Source organism: Pleurodeles waltl, chromosome 11 (assembly GCF_031143425.1).
Source record: "Pleurodeles waltl isolate 20211129_DDA chromosome 11, aPleWal1.hap1.20221129, whole genome shotgun sequence".
Classification (NCBI taxonomy): Eukaryota; Metazoa; Chordata; class Amphibia; order Caudata; family Salamandridae; genus Pleurodeles; species Pleurodeles waltl.
In genome coordinates this window covers 995,863,951-995,880,736 of record NC_090450.1, presented here as the reverse complement: position 1 = coordinate 995,880,736, position 16,786 = coordinate 995,863,951, and positions in this window count along the sequence as shown.

The following is a 16,786-nucleotide window of genomic DNA, read 5'->3' as shown; positions in this document are numbered from 1 at the left end:
TAATGTAATTGGTTTCACAAAACAAAGTATGTTTATTTAAAGACTTTCTTTTGTGTTATGTTGTGTGCTGAATATAAGTTGTATTGATAATGAATGTACTTTGCATGTTTATTTGATGACTATTGCTATTAATCCTACTAAGTTGTATAAAAGCCTGAATGCTAGTCTGCTAGACCCTGGAATGGTTTAGATCTCATTTATCCTCTCTATTGTGCTGGGTTGAATGTTTGGTTTATTTTATGTATGTAGGAGGCTGGCCTGGTTTGTAGTGGGTACCTAGGGTACTTACACCTTATACCAGGTCATATTATCCCTCATTAGAGAAATGTAGACAGTGTCAAGAAGCCAGGCTCACTAGGGGTAGTGTGGATGAGCAGCCACAACCTAACTAGGAGACATGCAAAGCCATGTAATACCACTGTAGTCACACAGTACTCACACACAAAATAAAGGTACTTCATTTGGTGACACAAATGCCAAAAATAACAAAGAGACTATACTCCCTTAGGAGGTAACTAATGCACAAATTATATATACTAGTTTGCAGAAATAGTTGTAAAAACACTTAGGAAACAGTCAAATAGTGAAAATCACAATAGAAATGGGCCTGAGGGAACACAAACCATATACTAAGAAAGTGGAATGCAAAAGTCGGTTTCCCACCTAGGCAACTGTAGTGTGTAGAGGGGCACTGGGAGTATTAGAAAACACCAAAGGGAAGTAATAGAACCCATCCCAGAGCCCAGGAAAGCAGGAGTAAATCACAGTAACTTTCCTAGAACATACAAGAACACGAGAAAGAAGATAATGCAAGAACCAGAAGAAACAGTAGATTCCTGGAACTGAAGACCTGTGGAAGAAAGGGACCAAGTCCAAGAAGCACAGAAAAGTCGGGGGAGAACAAGAGCCCCTGCTAACCCGGATGAAGGTGCAAAAGAAGAACCACAGGTGAAGAACAACAGTCAGTACTGCATCTAAGAAGACAGATGTGGGTTCCTGATTAGCGCAGATGATGTCCCACGCTGGATGGATGATTGCAGTCTGGTTTGCGTCACTGGATTCTGCCAACAAGCCTTGGCACATGCAAAACTCCAGGTTAGCAAAAAATGGCGCTGCCCGGGACCAGGAGGGACCTGGTGGACTCTACCCAGGAGAAGACACAGGGGGCTCTAAGCAACTCATAGAGCTCTCAGAAGATCAGGCTGCATGCACAGGAGTCCCACCACATGGGGACAAACAAGGTACAAAAGGAGGCCCATGCAGCGCTACAACAAAGGGTCCGATGCTGCCAGAGAACCACACAGGAAGCTGTGTGTCACAGACAGGAGTGCTGGGGGCTGGAGCTGCACGGTGCATGAAGAACTTCATGGAAGGATGCCAACAAGCCTTAACAACTGCAAAACACACTGTGCCGGAGGGTATTGTCTTGCGTGGGGACGCCAGCTCTTATCTCCACAAAAGTTGGACAGTAGGACGTCAGGACCAACGGGACCACTTCAGTCCACCACTGTGATGCTGGATCCATGCACTTTGTCAGGAGAGGGGACCCATGTCACTAGTCGTCGCTGCAGAGGGGTGCCTGCTGAAGCAGGGGAACGACTTCCTCACTTCAAGGGATATTCCTTAGTTCTTCTGGTGCAGACTGAAGAAAGGCTGTCCTCTGAGATTGCATGACCGGGACACAGTTGCAGTTGCTGGCAGGAGCTCAAGATACAATGTTGCAGAAGTTGTCTTTGCTTCTTTGTTGCAGTTTCTAGAGTTCCTGCAGGGTCCTGATGCAGTTTCTTTGGTAAGAAGGTGAAGTAAAGGATGCCGAGGATTATGTATCTGAAGAACCACCCAAGAGAGAGACTCTAAATAGCCCTGAAAGGGGGATTGGTCAGCCAGGGGAGGGCTCTGACATCACCTGCTGGCACTGGCCACTCAGATGCTCCCAGAGTATCCCTGCCAACTTGGAATTAAAGATGGCAAAACCCAGGGACCCTCTGGAGGAGCTCTAAGCACCAACCCTGTGATGGTGATGCACAGGGGAGTGGTCACTTCCCTTTCCTTTGTTCAGTTTCGTGCCAGAGCAGGGACTGGAGGTCCCTGACCTGATGTAGACAGGATTATGCAAGGAGGGCACACCTGTGCCCTTCAAAGCATTTCCAGTGCCTTGGGAAGGCTACCCCTCCCAAGCCTGTAACACCTATTTCCAAAGGGAGAGGGTGTAACACCCCTCTCCCAAAGGAAATCCTTGTTCTGCCTTCCTGGGCTTGAGCTTCTCAAGCAACGAGAGGGCAGAAACCTCTCTGAGAGGTGGCAGCAGCTGGGGCTGCCTGGAAACCTCAGAAGGCTGGAATGGCAAAACTGTGGGTCTTCTAAGGAGCCCCCAGAGTGCATGGAATCATACCACCAATGCTTGCAAAAGTATGAGGGTATGATTCCAACATCTTTGATACCAAACATGCCTATTTTCGGAGTTACCATAATGTAACTGGACATAGGTAGCGACCTATGTACAGTACACTCATAAAATGGCGTCCCCACACTCACAAAGTCCTGGAAAATGGTGCTGGAGTCCGTGCTTTTGAAGGGGTGACCTCACACGCAGGTACTCTGCACCCTGCTCTCAGGGCTGAATAACCTGCTATAGGGACCTGGTGCAGTGTAAATGGCAATGAAAGGGTGCATGCACCTTTTCACACATCCTGCAATAGCAGTCCTGTAGAAGCCTTTGCATGGGCTCCCTTTGGGTAGCAAAATAAATGTTTCAGCCCATAGGGATCCCCTGGAACCCCAATGCCCTGGTGCCTAGGTACCATATACTAGGGACTTATAAGGGGGCACCAGTATATCAATTGTGGATGAAATACTGGATTACCAGTATCCTACAACCATAATTTAAGGGAGAGAGCATAACTACAGAGGTCCTGATTAGCAGGATGCCAGCAGACACAGTCAAACACACTGACAAACAGGCCAAAAGTGGGGGTAACCAAGCTAGAAAGAGGATACTTTCCTACAATGTACACTTTCTAAATAATCGTTTTCTTTTCAGGACATTTATTCTCCTGCTTCTTTGTGAAGTCTGCATTTGTGTATTTTAAACAGTTTGTAAAATTACCAAAAACACTGAAATGTCTAATCATACTATTACTTATCGTCTGACTTTTAGCTTGCTTCATTTGTAGCTCAAAATTCATTTGATGTATAAACCAGACTTTTACATATTGGTTTTATTTAAATTCATATGAGGTCCAACACCCAGCGTACATAGACAATTGTCTGCCACTGATGATACCTCCACTCCAGACCAGAACTTAGCCTTCAGTGAGGACTCCACTCCTGTAAGTCCAGATGATGGTGAGCTGTCTTGTCCATCTGGTCTGTCTGGGCATACAGCTCCTGTGAGTCTCACTCAGCCCACACCTCCTACCTCAGCTGTTCCCACACGTCAGCCTATGAATACCTCCAGTTCCTGTGCCCAAAGGACATCACCCCAATCTTTTTCCCCCCAGTCCTTGCTTCTTTTAGCCAACACTACCACCACCCCCAATTCAGCCAGGAACCAGTGGGATGGGGCACGCTTGGTCATAGGCACAGTGTAGTGGGGGTAGGGTTTGTGAGAGGGAATCAGTGGGCCAGCAAAGTGAGGCACCTGGGTTCACTGTCACCCAGTTCACCATTGACCAAGCCTCGAATCCCTTCTTCAGTCCTACATCAGGTGCTCACAGAGCTCCAGGATATGAAGCAGGTGCAGAGGGAGTACAATGTAGAGATGCAGAATCTAAACTGTAATCTGAGCTCCTTGACTGGCTCCTGGGTGCTGTATGACATGTATCACAATGTGTGCAGGGCTTTCCCAGCAACAATCAATCAATCAATCAGAATATTTCTAAAGCGCACTACTTACCCGTGAGGGTATCAAGGTTCCGGGGGGGGGGGGGTGGGGAGGTGCTGCTACTGCTCAAAGAGCCAGGTCTTGAGGTGTCTTCTGAAGGTGAGCAGGTCCTGGGTCTGTCTCAGGCCAGAGGGGAAGGAGTTCCAGGTTTTTGTGGTGAGGTAGGAGAAAGATCTGCTGCTGGAGGATCTGCGCCAGATGCGGGGGATGGAGGCGAGGGCGAGGTTGGCAGAGCGGAGTTGTCGGAGGGGGTGTAGAAGCTGAGTCTGCTGTTCAGGTAGGTTGGTCCGGTGTTGTGAAGTGCTTTGTGCGCGTGGGTGAGGAGCTTGAAGGTGATCCTCTTGTTGATGGGGAGCCAGTGAAGGTCTCTTAGGTGGGGGGTGATGTGTCTGTGGCGAGGGATGTTGAGGATGAGTCGGGCGGAGGCGTTTTGGATGCGTTGGAGGCGTTGCAGAAGTTTGGACGGGATGCCTGCGTAGAGTGCGTTGCTGCGTTGCCGTAGTCGAGCCTGCTGCTGACGAGGCCCTGAGTTACTGTTTTTCTTATTTCAGTTGGGATCCATTTGTAGAGTCTGCGAAGCATGCAGAGGGTGTTATGGCAGGAGGAGGAGACGGAGTTGACATGTTTTGAAATGGAGAGGGAAGAGTCGAAGATGAAGCCGAGGTTTAGTGCGTGGTCGGTTGGTGTCGGTTGGGGTGCCAAGCGTGGCTGGCCACCACGAGTCGTCCCAGGAAGAGGGGGCGGGTCCTAGGATGAGAATCTCTGTCTTGTCCGAGTTTAGTTTCAGCCGGCTGCTTTTCATCCAGTCGGCGACGGCTTTCAGGCCTTTGTGGAGGTTGGTTTTGGCGGTGTGTGGGTCCTTGGTGAGGGAGAGGATGAGTTGGGTGTCGTCGGGGTAGGAGATGATGTTGAGGTTCTGTTGGCGGGCCACTTGTGCGTGGGGGGCCATGTAGATGTTGAACAGCGTCGGGCTGAGAGATGAACCCTGGGGAATGCCGCAGATGATGTTGAAGGCTTTGGATTGGAACGGGGGGAGGCGGACTCTCTGGGTTCTGCCGGAGAGGAAGGATGAGGTCCAGTTGAGGGCCTGGTCTTGGATCCCTGCTTCGAGGAGGCGGATTTTCAGAGTGTGGTGGCAGACAGTGTCGAAGGCGGCTTACAGGTCCAGGAGGATGAGGGCTGATGTTTCTCCATTGTCGAGGTGGCTCCTGATGTCATCTGTGGCAGCGAGGAAGGCGGTCTTGGTGCTGTGGTTACGTCTGAAGCCGGACTGGGAGGGGTCGAGGATGTTGTTGTCTTCGAGGTAACGGGTGAGCTGAGCGTTGACAATTTTCTCAATGACCTTCACCGGGAATGGGAGCAGGGAGATGGGCCGGAAGTTCTTCAGGTCTCTGGGTTTATTGAGTAGGGCGTTAATTTCGGCGTGTTTCCAGCTTTCCGGGAATCTTGCTGTTTCGAGGGAGATGTTGATGGCCTTCCGTAGGTGTGGTGCGATGGCTGCATTTGCCTTATTGAAGACGTGGTGTGGGCAGGGGTCTGACGGTGATCTGGAGTGGATGGAATTCATGGTCTTGCGAGTTTCGCCGTCGTCGATGGTGGTCCAGAAGGTCTGGCGGCTTGAGCGGGTGGAGTTCGTGGGGAGCGGGGTTGGTGTGTCCGTGGTGCAGAGGGTGTCGAAGCTGTCGTGGATGTCTGTGACTTTTCAGTGGAAGGCGGTGGCTAGGGCGTCGCATAGTTCTTGGGAGGGGGTGATGTCATTGACGGTGGTGCTAGGGCTGGAGAGCTCTTTTACGATGTTAAAAAGTTATTTGCAGTCGTGAGCGTTGTTTTCTAGGCGAGTTTTGAAGGAGGATCTTTTTGCTAGCCTGATGAGTTGGTGATGGCTGTGTGTGGCATCCTTGAGTGCTGTGTGGTTGTTTGTTGTGCGTTCGAGGAGCCACTTTTGCTTGAGTTTACGGCAGTTGCGTTTGGAGGCCTGGAGGTCGCTGGTAAACCAGGGGGATTTTTTGTTGAGAGGGTTGTTGGAGGGTTTCTTGAGTGGTGCGAGGTGGTTGGCGCAGTCGTCAAACCAGAGCTTGAGGTTGTGGGCGGCGCTGTCGGGATCGGTGGGGCTGTGGGGTGGTCTCTGGGCTGGGGCGTTGGTTAGCTGATCTTCGGTGACTTTGCCCCAGCGTCGCCGGAGGGGTTGCTCGGTGCAGCAGTGTTCCGTTTGTTTCTTGAAGGTGAAGTGGATGCAGTGGTGGTCGGTCCAGTGGAGTTCGGTGGTGTGATTGAAGGTGACGTGGTCGCTTGTGGAGAAGATAGGGGCTAGAGTGTGACCGGCTGAGTGGATGGGTACGTTGATGAGCTGTCTGAAGCCGAGGTTGGTGAAATTGTCGATATGGGTGGTGGTGTTGATGTCGTTGTTGCTTTCGAGGTGAAAGTTCAGGTCCCGAGGAGGATGTAGTCTGTGGAGGCGAGTGCGTGGGTGCTGCCAAGGTCCTGGAGGTCGATAGATGAGCGTTCCTCTGAGGGTGGTGTTGGGGTCGGTGTGGATTTGAAAGTGCAGGAGTTTGGTGGAAGTATGTGGTCCTACAACATCTGGGCCAACTACACCTGCCTCAGACACAGAAATGGAGGCCTTGCCACAAGAAGAAACACCTGCACCACCTTCGTCTCTGCAATTGTGGATCCCCCTTCCCTCAGGAGGGGACAGTCATCCAGACCACCAGGAGAGGATGGCAACACCTCCACCACCAAGAGACACAAAACCTAATTTCCTCCAGTGTGTGACTAACATTCACCATGTGGACTGTTTTCTGGACATGTTTATCTTTTTGATTGCAGTTGTATTTTGTGCCTTGGATTTTGAGCAGTTTTGGCTCTACAATATTAGTTCAAATCACCATGATTGACTTGTGTCTCTCTTTTTTTCTTTGTTTTTTTTTTGTTCTCATCCTGTTTCAATTTATTTGGGTCTGTAAAATAAATTCAAAACCAACAAAGTCAAAGACTGGTGTTGTGTTGTGAAAGTTGGTTGTGACATGCCACCAGATACTGCCACAGAGTATTGGAATGGTCCTGTGGCCACAAAATGGAGTACCACCATAAATTTTACTATTGGTATCATTGATGTGGGATTCCTATTGTGAGGCAGAGATCTGGCTCCAGCTGATGGCAGAAATCAATATTAGTTTGCCTATTCACTCAGAATGTTTTGATAATATCCCTTTCTTCCTTGGTGGCAAGGTCTGGAAATGGCTGAAAAACTTGAGGCTGCCATCTTCTACACCTTCCTGTGTTGATAAGACAGCATTTAAGAAAAATTAGAAATATTTGTTTAAATTTGCAAATATTTATTTGATATCTTACACAAATCTCATGTTGTTTTAAAAATGTATTTGTATTTGTAACATATCTGTACACAACATTTGTTATAGATTTTATTATTTCAAATTACATTTTTAAATGTACATTATTTTTTTAAATAATTTGTAAATAATACAAATTAAATGTATTATTTACACATTATTGTTTTATATTTTTTCTCAATACTCAACTCAAACAAAACTGTGCAACTATCACCTTTAACCACAGTAACACACTACATAATACTGGCCCTCATTACAACCCTGGCGGACGGGGGAGAAGTGGCGGTAATACCGCCAACAGGCAGGCGGAAGAATTCCTTCCCTGGCACTAATAGGGGTCTGCCCCGCCCCCCTCCCCCACCCCAGAGTCCTCCCCCCACACCCCCCACCCCCCTCCTGCCCCCCAATGGTGGCAGGACCCCCTACCCACCCCTACCCCCAACATGCACAGACACACACCCCTACACGCACACATACATTGCAACAACACATACCCGCACACATACAAACAGACATGTACACAGACTGACCCACACACATTTCCCATACACACAACATACACGCACTCACACACCCCCTCTACATACTCACACGCACACCCCCATGCACGCACACAACACACAACACACTCCCACCACCTCCCCTAACAGACGATTAACTTACCTTGTCTGTTGATCCCCTGGGAGGGGACGGGATCCATGGGGGCTGCTCCACAGCCAGCTCCCCGTCACCAGAACACCGCCACACCGAATCATGGGACGTGATTCGGTGGGCGGTGTTCTGATGACAGGGCGGTGGAGGTGGAGCAACCTCCACTTCCCCACCGACCGCCAGTATGGCTGCTGGCAGCTCTCTGTCCAAAAAAGGACAGAAGGCTGCCAGCAGTCATAATACGCCGCACGGAAAACCGCCTGCACTGGCGGTCTTCAGCATGGCAGTTCCTCGACGGTTTTTTAAAAAGACCGCCGAGGTCGAAATGAGGGCCACTGTCTTTATTATTTTTTTAAATGAGTAACATATTTTGTACAACAAACCAGCCACCATTTTGAGTGGTGGTGACCACTTAACATTCACAAATACACTGTTTCACAATCTACAATAGCGGGCGCTCTACCTTGCCATCAGGGCTTTTGCAATCAGATTGCCATGGGCGGATGTTGACTGCATAGTGGGTGTCAAACTCCTCGACGGACACAACCATAGGCTAACATGTGTCACAGCAAAGTATAAAAGCCAATTAATGTGTCCATCTCCATTGAAGATCGCGTGCCTATGACATATCAAAACAAGTTCACTTGCCTCCTAGAACTGCAGCTAACTACACCTCCTCTACGATTGCTGCTGTTTTCTACCTTTGGGAGCCAGGATGCTCGGAAAAGCAGGTAAAAGTGTCCCTGGCTCCTCAGCAGAGTCTTGATTTGCCGAGTACAGAGATCCTGTCCCTGCACAGTCAGCTGCATGGCACAGCAGAGGAACAGGTACATGTTTAAATAGAAAATGCATTTTCCACTAACCTGTTTTTTTTTAAACACAGGTTAAAATGTCCCTTTAAGTACCTGGGTGAAGTGTAGTGATTGGAGTGAAGTCAATTCAGTATTGGAGCTATGAACAAAATGATGTTTCTGAAATATTCCAAAATGTCACACTTTTTAAATGAAAAGTTACCTCGATGATTAAGGTAACTCCTCATTTCAGTTTACTCACATTTAAAAGTTTTGCATTTACATACTGCATGCCCCATACTCTCAGTGGCGAGTAGACTCTGTGCCATAAGCATCAGTGCAAAATACAGCCATTTGTTTGTTTCAATGAGAGAAATGTTTTCATTTTATGCAGCCCTGTCCAGTTTCCCAAGTTCATGTGTGATGTGCTGCTACATTCCAGTTTTTATATTTGAATTCTGGCACTTTTAGTCTTGTTTATTTCATTATAAAACAAGACTACAAGTCCCAGAATTCAAAGAGAAAATTCTGGACTGGAGCAGCACATCACTCGTGGACCTGGGAAACTTGGCAGTAATGGTTATGAACTTGTCTGCAGAATATTTTTTTGAACTTTAAATTTCTCCAGTTTTCCATATAATGAGTGCATGCTTGTGTTATACATGTAACGGTGCCACATATTGGAATAGGTGTGTCCCTTGCTGCAAGTACATATGACACAGGCTCTCAGTCACTCGTTAAAAATGTATCCCATTCATACACACACATGTTTATATATTTCCACATAGCAGCCCTTTCATAGTGCCCTTAGCCTTAGTATTAAATGCAAACCATAGTATCCGACTTATGGACATTAGGATTTAAGTCAATAAAGCTGGGTGTGGATGTGTCTGGCGACAATCAAGTTGTTTAGCTTTCTGTAGCTCACAATTAATTTTTACTGATTAGTGGTAGCTCTCACTACAGAAAATGTTGGACACTGTTACTGGCCTGGATTATTAAAATAAGGACATGAAAAGGTACAAGGGTAGTCAACAGATCACTACAAATATTAAGTTTTATGTAGTATAAATTTAAGAAACATATGCTGTTCCGGCTTTTTCTAAATGCTTGTGAATATTTTCTAAAAATTGTGTTAAATCAATACAACATTTCATTTGTTATCTACATACAGGTCAATCCCATCAGAAAGGAAACATCTCAAAGGCCATTGCTAAGAAGGTGTGTACCCTAGGAGTTTATAAGTGACATGGGATTCACTGTCACAAGAGGTGGGAGAACATAAGGTGCTGGACTAAGAAGTCAGCAGAAATCCAGCTCAGCCAGTCCTCCCAACATGGAAAGTGCTTGCTCCGGACCCTGACACCCCTAATTGCCCACATACTTGCGGTGGCCTATTGCAAGCTTGATTTGGCAGTCGAGAGCCCAACAGCAGCATCAAGGGGGTAAGTTCTTATTTTATTTCTTATTGTTCGATAACTATTTGTTCTTACGCCAACAAATTATGACATCAACATAAAGGTTAACACACATTCAATGCACAAGAAGGGTTCTGGAAGATGTAACTTTAGATAAGGTGTCTGATGATGTGTTTTGTATATTTTGTTTCAGAACATGATGCCACTATATTTGTGATCACTACTAAAGGACTGTTTTGAGCAGATGCATGCCTTACTAATAAAAAGAGATACATTAATTTGTTGGATATTAAAAAGGGCAGTTGTACCAAACAGGCCACTATTTCCGATTGTGTCAAGTGTGATGCTCCATCACAATTGAGAAGGAGGTTACGTTTTCATAAAATGGACTTATGATACAGTGGATATTCCAAACATCACATTGGTGAGTTGGTATTGTAGACAAACAGTGGTGAGTCAAAATGACTATAAACATGAGGACATTGGCAACATTTAGTGGTAAAACCATATTACAAATATGATCACACTAAAAACTTATAGTCAATTTATGTTAAACGTTACAGATAGGCATGATGCCTTACTCCTTCAAAATGTGCATCTAAGGCAGATACTTTTTTCAAAAATGATTTTGATAGGCAAACATTTTTCTATACAACAGGAATGTGTACACATTGTTAACAGAATAACACATACCCAAGACCAATATGTTTATGTCCATTGACGGGTCCAGATAATAAATCAATAATGACCAAAAATAGATTAGTTTAAGGAATTTATGCAGTTAAACAATGTACAAAGGAAAATTTTGTTTTATATAGATTTGTGAGACATATTTTGACTATTCCAGACAACTGATCTGAACCATTCAAGTGTGTTAAACAATACCTGCAGAAAATTGACAATGATTAAGAGGAATGATCATAAATGAATTTTGAGAAATGATGGGAAATTACAACTGTGAGCAAATAGGTCCTGAAGATGTTCTCTACATGCATGAGGCAATGGTGAAGCACACCAAAGTTTGAAAGCCTTGAAGCAGGTGAAATATGAAAAATGGGAAATGTTTTGAAAGAAAATCATGATCATATTGCATTTACACAGATACCATAAAATTTTTGAATATATCTTTTCAGCATCCTCTGGAGCTGACAAAGGGGACATTGGTCACGAAGGCAGGGAAGCAGCAGGCCAGGGTGGAGAAACATCAGACACCGATAAACACAGTGGCATGGAGGGTGAGTAGAGTGGAATGGAGGACATCAGCTCCTCATCTTCTTTGGAAGCCTCCACAAGTGACCAGTCCCTAGTAGTGGCAGACCCTACAGGATCTGTTCCATCTGCATCAGTGTTCCCAACCCAGAGACCCATCTCCACCCTCCCTCTTGCTACCCACCCAGTTAGCCAGACCTGTACCCCTAAAAGGGCTGAGGGCTCCTTCACTGCAGGCACTTCACCCCCAGATCCTGACCCATGGCTGTGCTAAGTGAGGAGGCTATTGACCTAGTTACCCATCATCTATGTAGGACAGAGAGCAATTGTGAATGGCATTCAGGGACTTAGGGCCTCATTACAAGTGTGGCGGTCTTCAGACTGCCACCCTCGCTGTGGCGGTCAGGATCGCCGCTGTTGCAGTGGTCTGACTGTCACATTAAAACCCTGGCAGTCAGACCACCAGGGAACTGGAAGCTCTGTTACAATCCATGATCCTGGCAGCTTGGTAGTGGCAGAGATAGTAATCCGCCAGGGCAGCGCTGCCTGCAGTGCTGCACTGTGGATTACGACCTTGTTCTCCGCCAGACTTTTCATGGCGGTTACACCTCCTTGAAAAGGCTGGTGGAGAACAGGTGCAGGGGGCCACAAGGGGGGTGCCCCCCCCTGCCCAGCACCATTGCAATATTCACTGTCTGCTTTGCAAGGGTGCATGTGTACCCTGCTAGCTACAGCAGTGCCGCTGGCTCAATTACGGGCCAGAGATAATGCTGTAGCCTGTTTTCCGCTAGGCCGGCAGGTGGAAACTTCTAGCTCCCCTCCTCCTGAATTCTCTTCCTATCCCTCCATGACCCCTGTGAAGCCCAAGACCACCCCGCCCAAGAAGAATCCTTGAGCTACCTGCTCTGTACCAACTAGATGAAGTTATCGCTTGGCAGTGTAATTAGGAGGTATAATCTGGCCCAGGAGCTGATGCTGTGCATCACTGGTTTTGCAAATACATTATTTGTACCTGTTAAAACATAGGAGACAAGTATCTCAATTCAAAAGAAAATATGTTTCTTTTCACTAATTTTGTCCTGACATTATTATTTCTTTGCAAGTCACTGATTAATAACAATGTTAATTATGAATATGTGAGTAACATAAACTTACTTTAATTGATGACAGTGAACAAATAAGGTTTTTTAAATAACATATTTGTACAGTGCATACATTTGTGATAAACATTTGTAATGGACATTGTAATTTGGTGCAAGCATTCATCATGATACAATAAAATTAAACATATTTAAATGTTTTACCTTGTACAAACAGGTGTGTTTATTGTAAATAGATGAGTGATAAAAATTAACACATATGCATTAAACATTTAAAAGATTTTGAGTGATTTACAATTTAATGATACGCAGAAAATGTACTAGACAAGGGGAAATGTGATATTGTTACATATATGAGATGTTTGAAGTTGAGGAGGAACATTGATTTTACATTTCTTGTAATCCAACTTTTTGCCTTGTCTAGGGCAATTTCTAAATTTTGTTAAATGTATGTTGTTCCAATAATGTGTAATGCATATGGAGCTCATTTGATAGTTTAGGAAAAATGATTAAAAACACCTGCTTAGACACAATGCGAAGTTGGAATGAATGTGACTTTTTGTGTAGGTTTCCGTTAGCATGAAGACAGCTTGCAACAAATTTGTATATGTAAATAAAACATACGGGTTTGTTTGCTTATATTTCTTAAACAGCCACATTATACACATGTGCATTACACAGCATTAAACTATTGATTGTTGGTGTTACTTACGAATGCACAAGACCAGAGCTAATGTAAACAGACAATTCAGATGGTAACAGGTACAAAAAGACACATAGCTTCGATTCCAGCAACGACCGGGCTGATCTGCATCTTGGTTAAGTAGCAGCAGCAAAGATAGGACTTGTACAATCGGGTTCATGATGGAAAGGTAAGTTGAAAAAAATAGGTACACTTTGAGTTTTTATGCTTTCCAATCCACCAACTCAGGTGTGGAGGTTTGCCTGCCACAGTTAGGTTGTCTTCAGGGCACATTGTGATTGGCCCAGCAGAAAAGACTGGTTGTGGTCCAGCAAAGAGACACTATTGCCTATTGCGTCGTCAATGCGAGTGTAAGATTCTGGTGTTAACAGTGGGTCGACGATGGACTTCCGTCTATGGGCCCGCCATCATCTAAACAGAGCAGGCAGGCCCACTAGTCTGTGAATGAATTATCCAATGGAAAATCTATGGCGGGACCAATTGCACTAAGATCTATGTCAGGCCCACAGCCTGACATTGAGCCTTTGTGTTAGAACTCAAGCAAAGATGACAAGATGAAAACAAAATTGTAAATGCAATTACAGCATGGTTATTTCAGCACCCCCCTCGCACACTCATACTTCCGGCACCAAAGGTAATGTGGCTACTAGATGGTTAAATATGTAAGTTTCTGAAGGAGCTCTTAATAAACAGCTCAATACTTTGTGGGCCAAACAAGACTAACCCTCAAAAGTCATGGACATGAGGGCCAGTTGAAATATCTTGTTATGCAATTTCACATGGCCTGTTAGTGTTAAAATGTTTGTTGCATAATTTTAACCTCAACATTTCACTTTCTTAAACGTTTGCATCCTGCCCCTTCCAAACAGATTGTCAGTCATCATACTTAAGGAAAGACATTGTACTTAGAAGACACAAGATGAACAAATTAAAAGTTGCACACCTTAGGTTTCTTCCATTTTCCAAATAATGAGTGTATGTTTGTGTTATACATGTAACGGTGCTACATATTGGGAAAGGGATGTCCTGTGCTGCAAGCACATACGACACAGGCTCTCAGTCACCCGTTAAAAATGGATCCCTCCAAACTCACACATGTTGATACATCCGCAAAGACCTCGCTCTCACTGGCACAGACATGGCAGCCCTTTCATAGTGTCCTTAGTCATGGTATTAAATACAAACCATGGTATCTGGCTCAATAGACATTAGGATTTAAATCAATGAAGCTGGATGTGTGGGGGTGTCTGGTAACTGCCGCAAGTTGTATCCTTCAGTGGTTCACAATGAGTTTTTACTGATCAGTTGTAGCTCCTACTGCAGAAAATGTTGGAAACCCCTGGCCCAGATGCTGTAACTGGCATAACATATTAAAATAAGGACATGAGAAGGTAGAGAACAGGTTACTACAAATGTTAAGTTTTATGTAAGAAAAATGTAAGAAACATATGCTGTTACAACCTTTTCTAAATGCTTCTGATTATTTTTTAAAAAGTTTGTTAAATGAATACAGACAAAAACTCACCAACATTTTTTCTTCAATTTTTAATCTAAATACAGGTCAACACCTATTAGAAGAGGAATATCTGGAAGGCCATTGCTAAGAAGGTGCAGACCCTGAGGGTCTTTAAGAAGTGCCGCATTTTTTGTCACAAGAGGTGGGAGGACCTATGACACTGAACCAAGAAGTAAGCAGAAGTCCAGCTCGGCCAGTCTTCCTAACATGGGAAATGCGTGCTCTGCACCCTGATCCCGAATGGCCTTGTACTTGTGGTGGCTTCTTATCCCCAGCTTGATGGGCAGTTGAGAGCTCAACAGCAGCATCAAGGGGGTAAGCTCTATTTTAATTTCTTATTTTTTAAATAACTGTTTGTTCTTATAGCAACAAATTTTGGCATCAACATAAAGGTTGACACACGCCCAACGCACAATAAACGTTTTGGATGGTGTACGTTTATCCAAGCAGTATGATGATATGTTTTGTATATTTTTCATAACACGGTAACACTATGGGGCATATTTACAAGCCCCCTAGCGCCTCCAGAGGGTCACTTTTTTGTGACGCTCTAGTGGCACTGTGCCCTGCGCCATATTTACAAGGTGGCGTTAAGCCACTATATGTGGCTTAATGCCGCCTTGTAAATATGGGCCCCTTGGCACAGATTTCTGCGGAAGAGGGGCGTGCAGTAGGTGTTACTGTGGGCGTGCCCATGCAACACCCTGTGCTTTTTGACACTGCACCAGATTTATAAGGAAAAGTAAATCTGAGGCAGTGCCAAAAACTAATGCCACCCCAGGGATGGCATTAGTGTGGCGCAACAAGGAGAAATAATTTTATTTTTCCTCGTTTTTGCTTTTCCTATGTGTGCTGCATTCTGCAGCACACATAGAAAGAGCAAAACACCATGAATGATTGTTTATGTGCAGGAAGGTGCCACTTCCTGCACATAAACAATCATTAAATATTCACGATTTGATGCTTGTATGTGTGCTCCATTCAGCAACACACATAGGAGTAACAAATCCCCATTATTGATTGTTTTTGTGCAGGAAGGGGCACCTTCCTGCACATAAACAATCATTCCTTGCCATGCAGGCACCCTTGCACTAAGGTGCTATGCAGCTGAATTTAGCGGCAGCACTAGCGGAAACACAGGTGTGCGCTATAATCTGTGAATGCAGTGCATCCCTGCTTTTCTGAAGGCACGCAGCGTGGAGCTGCCAATTTTGATGCTGAGCTGTGCTGTGCGGTACATGAGATTGTTGGATGTTTTAAGGGGCAGTTGTACCAAACAGGCCACTATTTCTGATTTTGTCAGTTGTGAATCTCCATCACAATTGCGGAGGAGATTACATTGGCCCAATTACAAGTGACATTGCATAAAATGGACTTGGTGAATTGGTATTGAAGACAAACAATAGTGAGCATGTTAGCCAAGATGACTACAAACATGAGGACGATTGCAACATTTTTAGTAAAAGCATATTTGCAATATGTTCACACTAAAAAATGTAAGTCAATATATGTTAAAAGTTACAGAAAGGCATGACTCCTTACTCCTTCACAAATGTGCAAGTAATCCTATCTGTTTTTTTCAGGCAGAGTAACACATACCCAAGACCAATATGTGTATGTCCTTTGATGTGTCCAGATGCTAAATCAGAATGACAAAGAGTAGATTAGTTCAAGGGACTTTTGCAGATAGACAATGTACAATGTAGAAATTATAAGTTTGCCTTTTATAGATTTTTGGGACATAAGTTAACTATTCCAAACAACAGAGCTCATAATCTCACTTCATTCACAGATGAGGGAGAATGGTTTTAAAGGCTCAAATATCAGAGGTAAAACTACAATTCTAACACCTCTGGTGTCACAAAGCAGTAAAGATAACGTCATAATATGCTTAATAAATATGTAAGATGAAATCCCTTGGTCAGTCAAGAAGTAAAAGCCATTGTTTGAAATGCCCCGATAACCAAGAATGCATCAGCAATAACTCTGTCAAACTACCCATCAATTGCAATATTGTTATCAGCAACAATGTTTTTGTCAGTTTCATGAAAATCGCACATTTTGTTATCAAATACAAGTTTTACTTTTTGATATATAAAACCCCATACATTTTCCAAAAGATCAAAGCCTGCCATTATCATGGCAAAACACTATTTTGAACTGAA